This window comes from Mustela nivalis, assembly GCF_964662115.1.
Source record: "Mustela nivalis genome assembly, chromosome: 15".
Classification (NCBI taxonomy): domain Eukaryota; kingdom Metazoa; phylum Chordata; class Mammalia; order Carnivora; family Mustelidae; genus Mustela; species Mustela nivalis.
In genome coordinates, this window is record NC_139034.1 from 66,071,122 (window position 1) to 66,089,242 (window position 18,121).

Here is an 18,121-nt window from a genome sequence, read left to right on the forward strand (position 1 = left end):
CTATAAAACATGATTGTGGGTTAGATAGATCCAATTAAAATGGAGCCTTTGAATATAGGTTAACCCAGCCTCAGAAGAACAGCATGTTCTTCATCATTTAAAAAAATATAAGAAAAATCAGAAAGTGGGTAGAAAATTAGGATATGTATAAAAATAAATAGTAATTTGAATAACTTAAAATATATTTAATATATTTAGAAATTGTTGTGATTAATATTTAAGTTCCTAAATTGTTTGTTAATTATTTGAAGTTTTTGATGCATTAAAAATGCATATACATTAGAGAAATTTGAGCAGTGACAGCTGGTTAAAATGTGATTACATGAGAACTTTATGCCATCACTTCTCCAAAGAATATGCAACTCTCCCAACAACCTTCTCCCATGCCCCCTCCCAATAAGAGAGAAATGGTATTATTGCATCAGAGAGAAAGCCAGTGTTCCTATAAGGACTATAGCAGGCAAAGCAAAATGAATTTACATGGAAGCCTGTATCTTAAGGGGAGAATAATAATTTTATAAAACAGCAGCACTAACAGTGTTGTCATCAACTTCTTTATTTGCAGCCCTCTTCAAAGCAACTACAGTTGGTATGTATGACATTAACTCATTGTATAGAGTGTATCAAATCTCTTTTACTAAACTAATCTTCACTAAAATGACAACTGACAAAAATATATTGCCAAAGAATCATACATGAAAAGCAAATTTATTTATGTAATTTCCAACAACAAGGCAATGGCAGAAATTGTATTTTTTCCTATTCCTACAACAACCTCTTTATCAACCATGTTCCAAACAAAATTAGCTATTTGCATATTGTTATCAAGAAGAATAAATGAAACAAGATGGGATTGGGAGGGAGACAAACCATAAGTGACTCTTAATCTCACAAAACAGAGGGTTGCTGGGGGGAGGGGGTTGAAGAAGGGGGGTGGGGTTATGGACATTTTGGAGGGTATGTACTTTGGTGAGTGCTGTGAAGTGTGTAAACCTGGCGATTCACAGACCTGTACTCCTGGGGATAAAAATATGCTATATGTTTATAAAAAATAAAAAATTAAAAAAAAGAAGAATATTTCAGAAATATACCTAAAATACATATCACTAATAATAAACCTTGCTGTATTATATGTTTCACCTTGAGATATTAAATATGAATAGGATGAAGTTATTATGATCATATAACAACATTCAAAACATTAAGAAAAACTGTATTTTTAGTAATTTAAAAAACTCTTATACTATACTATTTTCTATTCATAATATTTTATTAAATTTCTTTTTTTTAAAGATTTTATTTATTTATTTGACAGAGAGAGAGCACAGGCAAGGGGAGTAGCAGACAGAGGGAGAGGGCGAAGCAGGCTGTGGAGCCTAATGTGGGGCTCCATCCCAGGGCCCTGGGATCATGACCTGAGTCAAAGGCAGACACTTAACCCAATGAGCCACCTAGGCATCCCTAAATTTCTGATAAATGGTTATGAAACACTAGTTTTCTCATTTAAGGAAGAAAGCACAAAATGGGACAAATCATTAAAGAAACCATTGTTCTTTTGACCATGGCAAAAATAGGTGTTATAACATACCAGAAGTATTAAATTGTATATCTCTGCAAAATATTACTAAATTGAGAACATAGTTTGCTAATGTTATGAGAAAGTATTAAAATTCAACATTATATTTGAAAAATATGCTTAAAATATGTAAACAAGTGGAACTAGTTATGATTTATGAAAATTATAGAGTTGGTTGTCATAGAATAAGCCTTAGGATTTGCTTTTCTTTGCTTTCTTACAAATTTTTGGTGTTGTTAATAAAATCACTTTATTAAAAGTAAATGTTCAAAAGATCTCAGTTTTCTGTATCAGAATTTTCTTTCTTGCTCTCACTTTCATTCTCTGAATACATCAGAATCTGAATATATCAGAAATCTAAAGTTTTCTACACAGATTGAGCCACTCTTATCTATCTTTTGGATAGATCATTTTCTGGCCTTTTATAAACGTTCAATTTTACGGTTCATTTTAATAGAGCTGTAGGATAGGTAGTTACTAGGGTTTACATTTATTTCACGATTATTGTTAAAATTTTAATTTATATAAAGCAATTTCACAGTTTAATTGTATATTTATATTTAGTTATTTTTTTATTTTTTTAATCATACAGTTTTTGCAATTTTGGCAAATGTATACAGTCATGAAACCACCACCATAATCAAGTATAGAACTATTTTACTACCCTTTTCCGTTTGTTGTCAAATCCTCTCTTAGGCCCCTTGTAGCCACGAATCTGTTTTCTGTTTCTATAGCTTTGTACTTGCAAAAATGTCATATAAATAGAATCATAAACATGTAGCCTTTTGAGTCTGACTTTTTTTCATGGAGTCTAAGGTACTGAGACCATCTGTGCTATTAGAGGTATCAATAAACTTTTCTTTGTATTGTTGAATATCATTCCATTGTATGGATGTGTGACACTTTGTTAATCCAAATCTAGCTGAGGGTTATTTGGGTTATTTCCAGTTTGAGGTGGTTACATATAAGACACTATTAGTATTTATTTATAACTTTTTGTGTAAATATAGATTTTATCTCATTTGGCTAACTACCAAGGAATAGGTTTACCTTATAGGCTAAGTAGATTTTTACATTTATAAGGAACCACCAAACCATTATCCAAAGTTGCTGTAGTATTTTACATTTCTATTAGCAGTGAATGAGAGTTCCAATTGTTGGACATCCTCTATAATATTCAGTACTATCTTTATTTTAGATCTCCTCATAGATATATAGTAAAATCTCAATGTACTGTTAATCAGCATTAATGACTAAGAACGTTGAATATGTTTTCTTGTGCTTACTTGCCATCTCTGAATCATTTTTGGTGTGATGTCTCTTCTAGTTATTTGCCCATTTCTACAGTTGGGTTTTTAGTTTTAGTATTGAGTTTTGAGATATTTTTGGATTCTGGATACAAGTCCTTTATCAGATACATGATTTGCAAATATTTTCTGTGAGGCTCTGGCCTCTCTTGTAATTATTTTAATAATTTATTTCACAGAGCAAAAGTTCCTAATACGGATGAAGTATAATTTATCATTTATGAGCTACGCTTTTACTGGTACATATAATTTTTTTTGTCTGACCCAAGGTTAGAAATTTCCTTAGTGTTTTATTTGGGAAGATTTATAGCTTTAATTTTTAGATTTTGGTCCATGCTCTATTTGAATTAATTTGTACAAATTTGAATTAAGGGCCACTTTTTGTACATGGGCATCTCATTGTTCCAGTACCATTTGTTAAAAATGCCTATACTTTATTTAAAAAGTTGCATTTGCAACATTTTCAAAAATCAATTGAACATGTAAGGTTTATTTCTAAACTATTCTGTTCTTTTCACATAAAAGTCTATTCTTTTTTCACTATAATAATGTCATGATTGTAGTAGCTTTACACCAAGTCTAGATATCAGATAGTAAGTCCTACAATTCGATTCTCCATTTTTTCATAATTGTGTAAATTTGAATGAATATGTCATATGTCTCAGAATAACCTTGTTAAATTCTATAAAATATTCCTACTGAGATTTTGCCTCAAATGCGTTGGCCTTATCTTTATAGGAATAATTGATATCTTATCAATATTGAGTCTTCCAATCCATGAAAGTGGTACATTTCTCCATTTACTTAAGTATCCTTTGATTTCTCACTTTAGTATCTTGTTGTTTTCACCACACAAAGCTTACACATATTTTGTATTTTTTGTGCTTAATAGTTGTGTGAATGCACTATTATTAATGATATTGTTTATACAGAAATATCAAATTTTCATATTGATTAATCCTATAACTTTGATAAGCTATTAAATATTTTGTTAAAAAAGAATGCTTTCAAAATACAATGTCTCCCAATGATCAGACATAGAAATTGGAAATTTAATGGTTAAAATTATGAAATGATTAGGAGAATCAGTAAATTTGAAACACTTTGAGCTCTTTCACAATATTATAAAAATGCAATGTTATAGAGATTAGTTGTAAATGTAGAATTTACATGTGCCTTGAAGAGACTAACAAAAATAAACATCAGTCTTCTTGTTCAATTTAGACCTGTTATTTGTGTACTTTACAGAAACTACAGTGGCTGGCCTTGAGATAAAATTATTTTTCACTAATTAATAAATGAAAGAATGTATCTCTGATACTTGGGATATTGAGGGAACTTGCTCTGCTAGCTTACCTCCACTTTGGCTCTGAGTTATTTTTTTTTTTTTTCTGCTTTGTATTAACTTGGTTTAAAAAGATAAATAACTTCATGCAGATAATTATAAGATAAACTTGACATCAGGAAAAGTGCTTTCCTTCTGAATTAATAGGCCATCTGATAGTCATATAACAACAGAGGTAGAGAAAAATTCTCCTTCAAAGGATGTGTGTGTTCTCTTCTAATAATAAAATTAGATCAGGTTAAGATTTTAGTATTTTTAAGGTGATTTTTTAAAGTAGTTATTGAGGATGAGTTCCAACTTGATTAGGTCAATTAAATAGACTTGAACATAGATTTGCGTATAAGGTGTGAATTTTCTTTGGTTCGAACTTCAATAAAATGTAAATGAGTACATTTATTAAGAAATTATTAATAGAATTAGTTTTTGCAGAAAAGAAAAGGCAAGTTGTTAACATAATTAAGAGAGTGTATATTAAGTTTTCTTTGTATAAAATAATGACTAATGTTTTTCTGGGGCCACCATACCAAAACTTATTTTGTTTGTCCCATCTTGTCCCGAGATAAGGTCAGTGGTGATCTCCATTTGAATGTCTTCTTCAGATCTTGAAGTTCAGTGATGAAGGCAGGGGTACAGCCCTGATGCTTCCTCATATATAGTCAGTTTGAGTATGTTAAGCAAACAACTTTTACCTTTTAAATTTCGAGGTAAATCCTAATCAGTAAAAATAAAATCATCAGCATCGTTTTAAACAAATTATCCTCCAAGACAGCAACTTTGCTTTCCTTTTGTGAAAAATGTAGGAAAATCCAATTTTAACATGAACAATTTTCATATTCTTGCTGAGCTGTGACTTTAACCAGAGATAAGTAAACAATATTGCTCAGTTTTTCTTTTTTACTCCTTTTTTAACCATCAGATAGAATATCAACTTTTTTTTATTAATCAATCAACCTAACTTTCTGAGGTATGATTTTCAGCAAGTGAGAAAGATTTAATTTAAAAACAGATCTTTGAAGCACTATACTAAAAAATGCTTACACAACAGTTATTAAACTTTGATGTATATAATCATATCACTCTCACTATGATATTATTAATAGAATTATAATGGTGGAAGTACAGGTTATTGTCATTAATAAATATTTAAAATTTAATTTTACCTTTATCTCACTCTTAAATTTTATATGTTTTATTCCATCATAATATATTTATATCATAGAAACTATTTATAATTAATATAAAGTATTTGCATAATTGAATATGAGCACTAATGAAAACATCTAAAAATAATTTAAGCTTTATATTGATTAGCAAAATCTTGTTATTCCTCTGTAGCTATTTCTTCATCTCCAGCTCAAGAAGAACAAGAGCAGTCACCTAGGTTGTTCTTTGATGCCTCCTAAAAATCTAAAAGATTGCTTAGGATATAATAATTACTTGAAGTTTTTGTTGAAAAATAAGTAAAATTGTATTTAGTGTTTAGGACATTCAAGACAGTTTATGTTACTCTAATTCCTTGATCTTTAGTATTTCACAGGCCAGATTTATTTATCCCATTTTCCCATTTGGCAGCACTTGATTTCCTTTCAATTTTTGCTATCACAATTAATGCTACTGTAAACATCTTTGCACATGTATCCTTGAACAACCAGGTAAAAAAAATTAAGGGATATGTACGTGTGTGTATGTGTATTGGTTTAGTGTAGTTACCTCAATAAGCACAAATTCATGTACATTGCCATGAACATACACAGCTTAATCTGCACATTGCCAAGAAATTCTGAGGTATAGGCAAACGTTCTTCAGATGTATCTTACAGTTTTATAGTTATTTTATTTTGTAGACAATTTTTCTAGATGCTTCTTTTAATTATTGCCAAATTTCTAGGGATGAGAAATCTCCCAGTCTCAGTATTTCTATGATTCTAACATCTAAACAATTAAATCAACATTTGCAGCCTTAATCATTTCTAAGTGTTCAAAATTGACTCTGACCTCAACTGGAATGAGATCTATATTTTCATACTATCATGAATTTGCCTTTTTTAATAGACTGATTTTCAAAGATGGCAACAAAGATCATAACAAAATTAAAAATTAGAAACAAACATATAAAAGGAACATTCAAAAATAAATAAAAAATAGTTCAAATAACTGAACAGCATATAGATTTGCCTATTAAAAATCAAAGTTGGCTATGTATTTGTAATCATTTGAGAGAGGAAAGAACATAAACATACGGAGGTTATGAGAAGGGGTAATTTGTTTTCATCAGATTTTTAAAAAATTTTATTAAACAATTTTTTCCTGAGACAGACAATTTCCATTCCAAAAAGCACAAAACATCATAGTTTTACTTGTAAAACACTTTAAAAGCAGATGCTTTTACTAGACATTTAATCATAAAAATATGGGTGCCCCTGAACATTTGACATGGATTCATATTTTACTTAGTAAGTTTTGTTTTATCATTCTAGTCATAGAAATAATTTTAATTAATAACATGCAAATAGTACTTCATACTTGAGTCCAATGGTATATTGGAATATATAGTAAAAGTCTGGAAATATATGTATAATGGTATATCCTTGGATCCTTCATATAAGATTTAGGTAAAATATTACCTCAGATTTCATTGGTCTTTTCAGGAATCTCTAAGGAAACAAATTAGTTAAAAAGAATATGAACATAGATACTGATTGTCATGATTATAAATTCAATAGAAGTCATTTCTTCTAACATGACATGTGATAGAAGAGATAAATCACTCTTCCCTAACAAGAAGAGCTTAGAGAATTTTTTTCTTTCACAAGATTAATTATAATATTACTGAGATCATTGCTCTTTGTCATTTTTCTTCTCAAATTCTGAATTATTTATGTGAGTCCAGAAACGTACACATGAAACTGAGTTGGTTAAACATCTGCCTTCAGTTCAGGTCATGATCTCAGGGTCCTAGGATGGAGCCCCATGTTGGCCTCTCTGTTCAGTGAGGGGTCTGATTTCCTTTTCCCTTTCACTCTCACTCTGTGCTTTATCTCTCTCTCTTTCTACCAAATAAATAAATAAAATCTTTTTTTAATAAAGTATTTTTTTTAAAAAAGAACTATTGATAAAGTACCTTGAGGAATAACATCTATACTTATATCTATATCTACTTATACATCTCCATCTATTTATCAATATGTATCCCCAAAAGTATATACAAAAAGACTAGAGACTGAAAACTTCACATTAAAAATTATAAAAATTTGTTTTTTCAGTGTTAGCAATGTATTAACAAGTAAGTATATAGGCTGTACACCAAAAACAATGTAATCATTTATATTTTAATATGAAAAAAACATAAGGTATTGTTTTATGAAACTGTATTTTAATACTTTCCCCTTATAATCCCTGTAACAGTTTAGTATAATTCAAATGACTTTCATTATTTGAGAAAATCAAATACATTCAATGTGAAACACAATTCTAAACATTTGTTTTTTATTTAACTGTGGTTACTTACAAGGAGATTAAATTCCACAATAGGGCCAGCACTTTTGGCAATTTATTTATTTATTTTTTTAAGATTTTATTTATTTATTTGTAAGAGAGAGAGAGAGAGTGAGAGTGAGCACAGGCAGACAGAGTGGAAGGCAGAGTCAGAGGGAGAAACAGGCTCCCTGCGGAGCATGGAGCCCAATGCGGGACTCGATCCCAGGACGCTGGGATCATGACCTGAGCCGAAGGCAGGTGCTTAACCAACTGAGCCACCCAGGCGTCCCTTGGCAATTTATTTTTTTTTTTGATGGATGTAGAAAAGTATTATAAATAATGTCATGTGTCAGACAGACTGGAAGGTGACCCCCCTTTGTCACTGCCTCTAGTTATTTGTGCCTTTGTGTAATCCCCTCTACTTGAGTATGCAGGACATGTAACTTGCTTCTAACCAATAGATTATGGCAAAGGTAATGCAATGTCCATAATTACATCAAATTATAAACCACTCCAGCTTGCTAGTGGACTCATCCTACTGCCTTTCCTTGATGGCTTGATGAACCAAGTGGCTATACTGGGAATGCTGTATAGCAATAGATTGAGAATATTCTCTAGGAACTGAGGATGTATTATAGCAAAAAGCCTGGGCATTCAGTCTCACAATAGCAAGAAAATAAATTCTCCCAACAATGCCAGTGATCTTTAAAGAAAAGCTCCAGATGAGAATGCAGTCCAACTTGATTATGACCTTGTGAGACTTTAGACAATCCAGATGAGCCCTGCTTAGGCTCATGAGCCACGGAAACTCCAAGATAATGTTTGTTGTTTTAAACTATTGAGATGGTGGTGATTTTTTTTTTTTACAGTGTTATAAAACTCATGCATACCCCAATGAATGTATTTTCAAATCTAGTCATTGAGGGAACATATTTAATGTGTCATTCTACATGAATCAAGAACCATGATAGATGGGAATGCAACAGCAATGAATAAAATATAATCCTTGACTTTGAGGATCTCACATTAATAGAGTGGATCACATAAATGAGTAAATCTTATGCAAAGTATTAAGTGCTATAATAGAAGTTAAGAAATTGATATTATAGACACACAATAAGAGTTCATGGGGAAGTTTCTATCAATGCTTTGCATTTGTTGATTATTCTCTTAAATTCTTGTAATCAGAATAATTCCGTAATTTTTACAAAAAATATCGTTGAAGAAATCAAGTCAGTTTTGCTATGCATCTATTTATTTGCTTCTTCATTATGCTATTTAATGTCTTCTGCTTTCTCTTGCATTTCCTACAAATTAGATTTAGTTCTCAAAGCTTGATTAGATTCAAGCTCTTTTTGGTGTTATTTTTTTAAGAATACAGGCCTATACAGACTATGTGGTTCATATTGTATCATATCAACAAAAAACAAAACAAAACATCATATCTGTATTATCTTCTTAAAAGTTTAGAGCGTATCATGCTTAGCGAAATAAGTCAAGCAGAGAAAGACAACTATCATATGATCTCCCTGATATGAGGAAGTGGTGATGCAACATGGGGGCTTAAGTGGGTACGAGAACAATCAATGAAACAAGATGGGATTGGGAGGGAGACAAACCATAAGTGACTCTTAATCTCACAAAACAAACTGAGGGTTGCGGGGGGGGGCGGGGAGGGGGTTTGGGAGAAGGGGGTGGGATTATGGACATTGGGGAGGGTATGTGCTTGGGTGAATGCTGTGAAGTGTGTAAACCTGGTGATTCACAGACCTGTACCCCTGGGGATAAAAATATATGTTTATAAAAAATAAAAAATTAATAAAAAAAAAAAGTTTCAGTGAGTTGGTGACTGACTGATCCCTTCATTGTAAAATTTCTCTTCAAATTTCCATCTTATAATTTCATCTATTGATAGCTTTTGCTTGAATCATTTATTTTGTCAGTGGTTACAAATGACAACTTTCAAATTCTCATATTCTTTCCACTTTTACTAGTAGAATTTCTTTTATAAAACAAACTTTCTCTCAAGAGCTAGTTTTTTGATTACCTTGAGATATAACATACGCAAGAAAGGCAGACTACATTAATTATTTTACCCTGTAGTAACTACATTTTAGAATAAGAAGTTCCTATTTCAAAGGTGACCATCAAGTTTTTGTTTGTGTCATCTTTTTTCTTTTTAAAATGGTATAAATGTCATGGATTTTATATATGTTCGATTTGCTTCACTCGTTATTCAGTCTTTTTTTATGTTAAACTTGTCTCATTTGGGGCCACCTGAATACTTCATGTTGATGTTTTTCTCCTTCAGTTTGCTTCCTTGCTCTGCCATCTTTTTCACCTTCTGCCACATGTATTATGACCACCATTGTCTTAAAGAGCCCTGTGACTTTGTTGTGAGAAATTATATTTAGATTCCACAGTTTGAGCCCATTAGCTGGTGTTAATTGTAACTGAGAGTTATTCCTTGTCCTTCTGAGTGGGCAGGGAAAAGAAATATGTAGTTTTGAAAAACAAATTATATCCATCTCAATTTTAACATTTCAAGGCTTATACTTAATCTTCTTTCTTTTTTTTCTTATTCTGAAATGAAATGTTGTTAGCTTCTTTAAAAAAAAAATAAACCAAGGCACATTAACAATTTTAAGAGTTTATTTGAGCAAAAATTGATTGGAACTGGGTGGTGCCAAGATGGAAGTGGTTAGGGGCCCTCTGCCAACTGGAACCATCAAGAAAGTATGGGAGAAAAGAAAACAAATTATTTGATTGGCTGGAGCTTTAAGCTTAGTTGGCTGATTGTGATGGGCTGTCCTTAGAGTTTTGATTTTGTGACTTTGAGGTATTTACAGGCTTAGATATTCGTTTGCTTTGGTAGGCCAACATGGCAGCAGAGCCACATCAGTCTCTTTGTTTAATTAAACACCATTGAAAATATTTCTTTCTTTTTTAAAAAAAGATTTTATGTATTTATTTGTCAGAGAGAAAAAGAGAGAGCACAAGGAAGAAGAGCAGAGGGAGAGGGAGAAGGAGAGGGAGAAGCAGGCTCCCTGCTGAGTAAGAAGCCCCCATGTGAGACTTGATCATGACCTTAACCTAAGATAGTTGCTTAACTAACTGAGCCACCTAAGCATCCTGAAAATATTTATTCCTCAAAAAATCAACTTATATATACAAATAAATATGATAGTATGTTAGAATTTCAAAATAATACCACATTTGAAATTACCAAAAAAAATAAAAATTTTAGTTTAAGCTATATTTTTTTCTTTGAAAATATCTCACTAAGGATATATAATCAAATAGTACATTTTTATTTATTTTATTATTTTTTTATTTTTAAAGATTTTATTTATTTATTTGAGAGACAGAGATCACAAATAGGCAGAGAGGCAGGCAGAGAGAGAGAGAGAGGAGAAAGCAGGCTCCCCACGGAGCGGAGAGCCCAATGTGGGGCTCGATCCCAGGACCCTGGGATCATGACCTGAGCTAAAGGCAGAGGCTTTAACCCACTGAGCCACCCAGGTGCCCCAAATAGTGCATTTTTAATCACTTGAAATATCTTCTGTATGTGATTTTATTACTAACTTGAAACACCAGTTCACTTATTTCATGTAATTTTCAATTTTAGTGCATTTTTGTCTTTTTTAAATTTAGTTGTATGATTTAAATGACCAAAATGTTTTTCATGGTTGCAAATTTAAATATCTCATTCCTAGGAACATCCCCTTAGACATTCCAGCCCTGAACCAAATTTCAACGGACGTGTGTGTGTGTGTGTGTGTGTGTGTGTGTGTGTGTTATCATTGCTAGTAAACTGTAATGTCCACAAAGATAGACATTATGATATGCATCTTTGTATCTGCAGTAGCACTGTACTGACATCCAACAGGAACTTCCCTTCATTACTGGTACGAATGCAAAATGGGAAAGTTACTTTGAATGATACTTTGGTGACTTCTTACAAAACTCTGCTCACCCCTGTGAATGTGAAGATGGGATTGGATTTTCTTTCCACTCCTCTTATTCTGTCATTTTTCTTGTTACTTATCATATTGGAATATTGTCTCTTGGATTCTCTATGATGAAGATATTCTTGGTAGGAGTCCATTCCTAGATGCCTCATAGAGACAAGGGGATTAACTTAAGCTTTTTAATGTTAAGGAAACTCAAATTTTAAAAAGGCATTTTTAAATCCTTCAAGTCAGTATGACTGACAACTCTTAATTTAGAGGTCCCAATGTGATAAACACACAAGGGGTAGAATTGGAGCAATTTTTCCACCTGAGAAGGGAGAAAAAATTATTTTTCCTCTCTTTTCATGCCTATTGAATATTTTCTTAGAGATAAATAGAAATGTACTCATGCCAATGTAGCCTTATATAAAAAACAGTCTCATAGACAAAGTGATTCAATATTGCCTGTTTGTTGTTAATTAGCTTGGGGAAATGGGATTGTTGACATAGTTTATAATGGCCTTTTAAAATGGTTTTGTGGTCACTGGCCTGTTTAAATAAAGGTCTTTTCACTGACTCAGTGTCTGATCTTCCCACAGACTATTAATAATGATGTAGTATGTATGACTTATGTCTAAATTCTTTCACATTTTAACTAATGTTCAGCAATTAAAAGTGTTCACCTTTTTAAACTATCATCCTTAATTTTCCTTTCAGTCTTCATTATATTCTTTAGTAGAACTGTTAAAACATTCTCTATATTCTTTAGTAAAATATTAGAAATAAATACTTCTGGAAGAACACAGAGCATGGACAAAATCATCTTGCACTCTCTTTCTCTCTCTCTCTTCCTCTCTCTCTTTGTCTGCACACACACATACACTCACTCACTGTGATTTTAAACTGACAGGTATGTTCCATCCATTAGGACCTTCAGCAACACAGGATTTTGTATATAAAGAACAGAGACTGAAATATAAAGTGCTTTCTTTTTCCAATCATTAGTGGCATAGACATTTTTTACCCTCTCTTAATGATCTTTCTTTCTCTGTTGTTCTTAAAGTAATGAGCTACTCAAGATTATTCTCTTACTGTTCTGTATACTATAAAAGTACTCTGAAAAAATTTGCCCTTTCAATGTGAAGCCTAAACTGAGATAATGCTCATGTCTTCATATTTATATAACCTAACTTCTACTCCTCTGTTTTAAAAAAGACACTCACATTCATGGTTTTAATTAGCTATTACTGTAAGTTGTTTTTTCTTGAGGGGATAGACTCACTTTAGTCATCATTGTGAAACTTGCAAATATCCAAGTTAGGTAAGTCTCACTCGTTTAACTGTCAGTGGTCTGTACAAGTAAAATGGTCTTTCATGGAAATGCAGCTATTCAGCTCACAATTCAAACAATCTTACAAGTTCTTTTCTTGTGACAGAAGAGCTATAGACTAACTTCTTAATTTTACACAAACACTATTAATACAATGTTTGCTCAGAGACCAGGAATTAATAAAATTAAATAAGTAGCAATAGCTAATAAATGTTTACTTAATAAATTTTCACTAAGACTACTCTTAATTTAAATTGGTATTTTTCTTCTGGCACTGCTTAGGAGTAAAGAATACAATGGCTAGTAGAACTGTCTGGTTTCACTGACTTAATACCTGCTAAGCTGCCAGCAGTTTTGCCCACCACTGTTTATGCATTGTCAGTGAAAATGTCAACAGCGAAAATAAAAATCTCATCTTACTCTTATAAGGAAACAAATTTTGACCTCACTGTCCCTCAAGTGCCCAGTTGACAATCAGTGATTTGCAGACCACATGTTAAGAATAAGTTGGTCTAGGGGACTTGGCTTTTCTCCTGTTCTACATACTTAAAATATTTGAATATGGAGTAGCTTTTGTCCCTGAAGTATTCTTTTCTTTTCTTGGAAGTAGTTTGGCATAATAAAACAGAAATTTATTTCTTGCTGAATCCAAGTCTCTTGTGATATGGGTGAAACTCCAGGGTAGATGTGCTCTGTTTGGCAGCAGTTCTGGCTGCTTTGTTCATATACTATCTCTTCTCAACACATACTTCCAACATTGTCGAGATGAGGGAGAACAGTACCAGAGGGAATGGTAATTAAAAGTCTTGGCCTGAAGTGGCACTTTATTTCTGCTAATTAATTATCCATTGGCTAGAATCAATCATATAATACCCCTACATTTTAAAATCATTGGAAATGTAACCCTCCCAAAGCCCAGACAGCAGGAATAAGTAGATAAGAGCACTAAAATCTACTTTTTAAGGCTCATAGTGCTTTCATTAGTGAAATGTTATTGGAGTTCCAGTATGTACCTGGAATTTGGCTGGACATTTTTTATGGAGAGACTACAAAAGAGGTGTTACCTGTCCTCACTCCAGGGAAATGGAGATAAACAGCTAATATAATAAAATGTGATGAATGTTATAATACAGTAAGTACATGCAGTGTTTCACATGCTACTGAGAAATGGTGTTGGAAGAGCACAGACAGACTCATTGGTTTTGACTGCGTGGAGAGGAGCAATTTCTGTGGAGCCATCATTATCCTATTGGATTCTAGTGAAATAAAGAGTTTGAGAAAGCTATATAGAAGGTGTATCTGTAGAGTAATTTTAAATGAATCTGGGGGAATAATTTGAAGAATTTTCCCAGAGAAAAGGAAAAACCATAAGGCCAGTGTGTTTGGTAAAACCGTGAGAAAGCAGGAATGGTGAAAAACTAGAGTACAACAAAATAAAGCCTGCTTTCTGCATCGATGGTCATCATAGTTTTTGGTGAAATGCCAATTTCCATATACTAATCAAATCATTTCTTTAGAATTAAAGGGTTTTTCCCCATTTTTAGTATCTGTTATGGATGCTGAACATGCACTTGAATGTCAAAACCTTGCTTTGCTTTGATCATGGATGGAGTATTTGTTTGGCAAAGAGACTTGAAGTTTAAACTCTCAACAGAGGCTTTCTGCTGAAATAGGAGATGTATGCTCCTCTGTCAGGCAAACAACAGAAGGGGTTTTGTATAAGGCCACATAAGCATAAAAATGGCAGATGCCCTTACTTTCAACAGCTCAAAATGTACAGTCTGAACAAAGCATTCATCATTGGACACACAATGAGGACTTCTAGATGTCAAAGGAAGAGATGGTTGGATGATTAGGGTGCCATTTTGTCAAATAATAGACTAGTTTCATTCACTTTCAGAATAATTGTCCTTTTTTCTTAAATTTCATGGCACTATCTCTTCACTTTCAACAAAACAAAGAACAAAGCCTTTATTGTAAGCACCATTTTTAATCACTGTCCAAACAGAAAAAAAAAAAGTTAATAATTAGTTAAGTAGAATGGTATCAATAATTAAAGTTTACTTTGCTATTCAAGCAGATTTTTAAAATGAACACCATTGTCTTTATCAAAATATGTGTAAACATTTTTAATACAAAGTTGCCTGATGTTATCAAAGTTTGCCTTTGTGACTTTTGAAAATATGTTTATATTTAAAATAAACACAGTATATATCTGCAGTAATTACATTATAATGTCATAATACCTGAGTTCTGTGAGAATGAGATTTATTTTCATATGTGTATTATTGTTTGTGTGTATGTTACTAATTTTCATTTATATAGAATAAGAATTTCTGTATTTCTCTGATCTCTTGATAACAAAACCTCTTACATCAGTTAAGATGGAAAACTGAAGTTCCCTTATTTCATAAAAATATTAACTAATAACATGACTGCTTCAGTAACTTTTTCAATTTATCTTTTATATCAAATCACACTCAACTCATTCCTAATTCTAATTTTTCAGTCTTGAAACATTACATATTTATCTGACAACTTTTTTTTTTTGCCAGAAAACAATGTTCTTTTTCAAATTCTGATGAACAAAAATGTCAATATGTCTACATTATAAAGTGAAAATAATGGTAATTTGATGTCATCCTTATAAAATGTATCCCTCTTTTACAATATAATTGCCATCGTTATTGTTTTCAGCAAACTCAACATATTGCAAAGATGGAGAATTTTGGAATCAGACAGACTTTTATTCATATTCTTAATCCTGTACTTACTAACACTTTGACTTTGAATAAGTTACCTGATACATAAAGTGGCACAAGTTCTAACTGGCAATAAAAAATTCTTGATGCATTTCACAGAAAATATTTTAAAAACTATAAGCATACAGTAAGCATTTAATAAGTCACAGTTATGGGGTGTCTGTGTGGCTCAGTGGGTTAAGCCTCTGCCTTTGGCTCAGGTCTTGATCTCAGGGTCCTGGGATAGAGCCCTGCATCAGGCTCTCTGCTCAGCAGGGAGCCTGTTCCCCCTTTCTCTCTCCCTCTCTGCCTACTTGTGATCTCTTTCTCTCTGTGTCAAATATATAAATAAAATCTTAAAAAAATAAATCACAGTTATTATTTTTCCTATTAGTATCATCTTTGACCTGAAGAACAGGCTTATCCAATGTAATATAAAGAGAATGTAAACTTACATAAAGGGAATGCTTTAGAAACTTGAAATTAAAACATACTTGCTTGAATGTGATCATTTACCATGTTCCCTGCTCAAGTATTAGTAACAATGATGATGGTGATGATGTATGTAATATGCATATCATAGGGGAAAGAGGATAAGAAAAGATACAGTAAACAGAGACACAGTAAATGTTTTGGTAAGAAGATAAAATGAAAGGTAAGTGCTTGTGCAGAACAATAATAATCAGAAGCAAGAAAATTTACCAAAGTCTTAAAAAGATGTGAAGAACAGATACCCAAAATCATAAAGATTGAGATAAATTAAAAGAATAGAATGAAATTACGTATATGAAGAAGTTATTCTTCTGAATTACTTCCCTAATTAATTCTGGTAATTCATTCCTCCCAAATACACAGGAGACCTGATACTTAATCTCTAACATGTAAACCTGAGAGATGCTAGATTTAGGTACAAGTAATACAAATAGTGCTGTTGGTATGCTACACCAAAATCTGCTCGAGGAGAGCAAGGAACACATTCTAGTCCAAATTCTAGTCCAAAAATATTGGCAGTAAAAAAAAATATATATATATGTTGGCAGTAAATTGTAGACAGCCAAAGAAATGATACATTTTTTTCTTGAAAAACCTGAAATTACCCAGATACATAAATAAACCTGGACATTTGGAGATTTTAAAATTGGGAGACTTTTTAAACCCAATCACTCTAGGGCACAGACCTCAAACATATGCCTAAGAATAGGCTATTAAGTTATTTTTAAGACATATTCAAATCCAAAGATTGCTAAACATTTAGGAGATGCTCCCAAAGTGAAGACAGACACTAAATATCAACAAAAAGTAAATAGATAAATAAATAAGTATATTTAAAGGTAACCAGAGAAAATGTAAAAAGCACAACTAAGCTTAAAACAAAAATAAGTTCTTAGTGAAATAATAATCAATGCTAAATTTAAATTATTTGGGGGAAACTAGATCATTGTGATAGAAAAAAAAACTTCAGTGGCTTAAGAAAATGAACATATATGTATTTACATTATTATTATTATTATTATTATTACTAATCATTTAATGTTGTTTTGTTGTTGATGGTAGTAGTAGTACTACTAGTAATAGTACTACCTGAAAGTTCACTCTGATTGTAGATGAGTCTCAGCGTCACACGATATCCAAGTGGATAGAGGCTTCAGAACCTAGAGGAGCACTACCTGTACACATGTGTTTTTTTAATCAACGGGGCAAAGAAGTGGCATTACTGAAAAGTTTTATATCAGTAATTAAATGTTCAGAAATAAAAGGAAAACACGTTAGTGTTCACAGTGCATATCTTCAAATGGAATAACAAAGTAGAATCCTTTCATTGACTTGGGAGGTAAGCATTTGAAGTTACTAACATTAAATTTTAAATACAAATACAATGCTAACAACTAAAATATCATAAAGGAAGATACAGTTCTTACATGTAATTGTGACAGAAGAAAACAAATTCAACTGTGAGAATGGAGAGTAAAAGTGTGAAGATCTCCCAGGTTACAGAAAAAATATTGGAGCGGTCACTATAATAAAAGATATATAGAAAATTAAAAAGAAAGAATATCAAAAGGAGAACAGAGTTATTAAAGAAATAATACATAGAAATATCTTGTCTGAATTGAAAATGCTCATTCTCATTAATGAATGATGGTTAGAACATCAGACGTTATTGTAAAACATTAAAACAGTAACTTCCAGAGAGAAAAAAAATCATTTTCAGAATAATTGAAATGAAAATGAAATGTCATTGGAATTCTCAAATGCACATTGGATTGTAGAAGATAATTAAGTAATTTCTTCAAGTTACTGAGAAAAAATGATTTTGAAATTATTACACTATCATCATTCTCCTTTGAAAGTATAATAAAGACATTAATAGAATGATGACAAAGAGGTAAAGA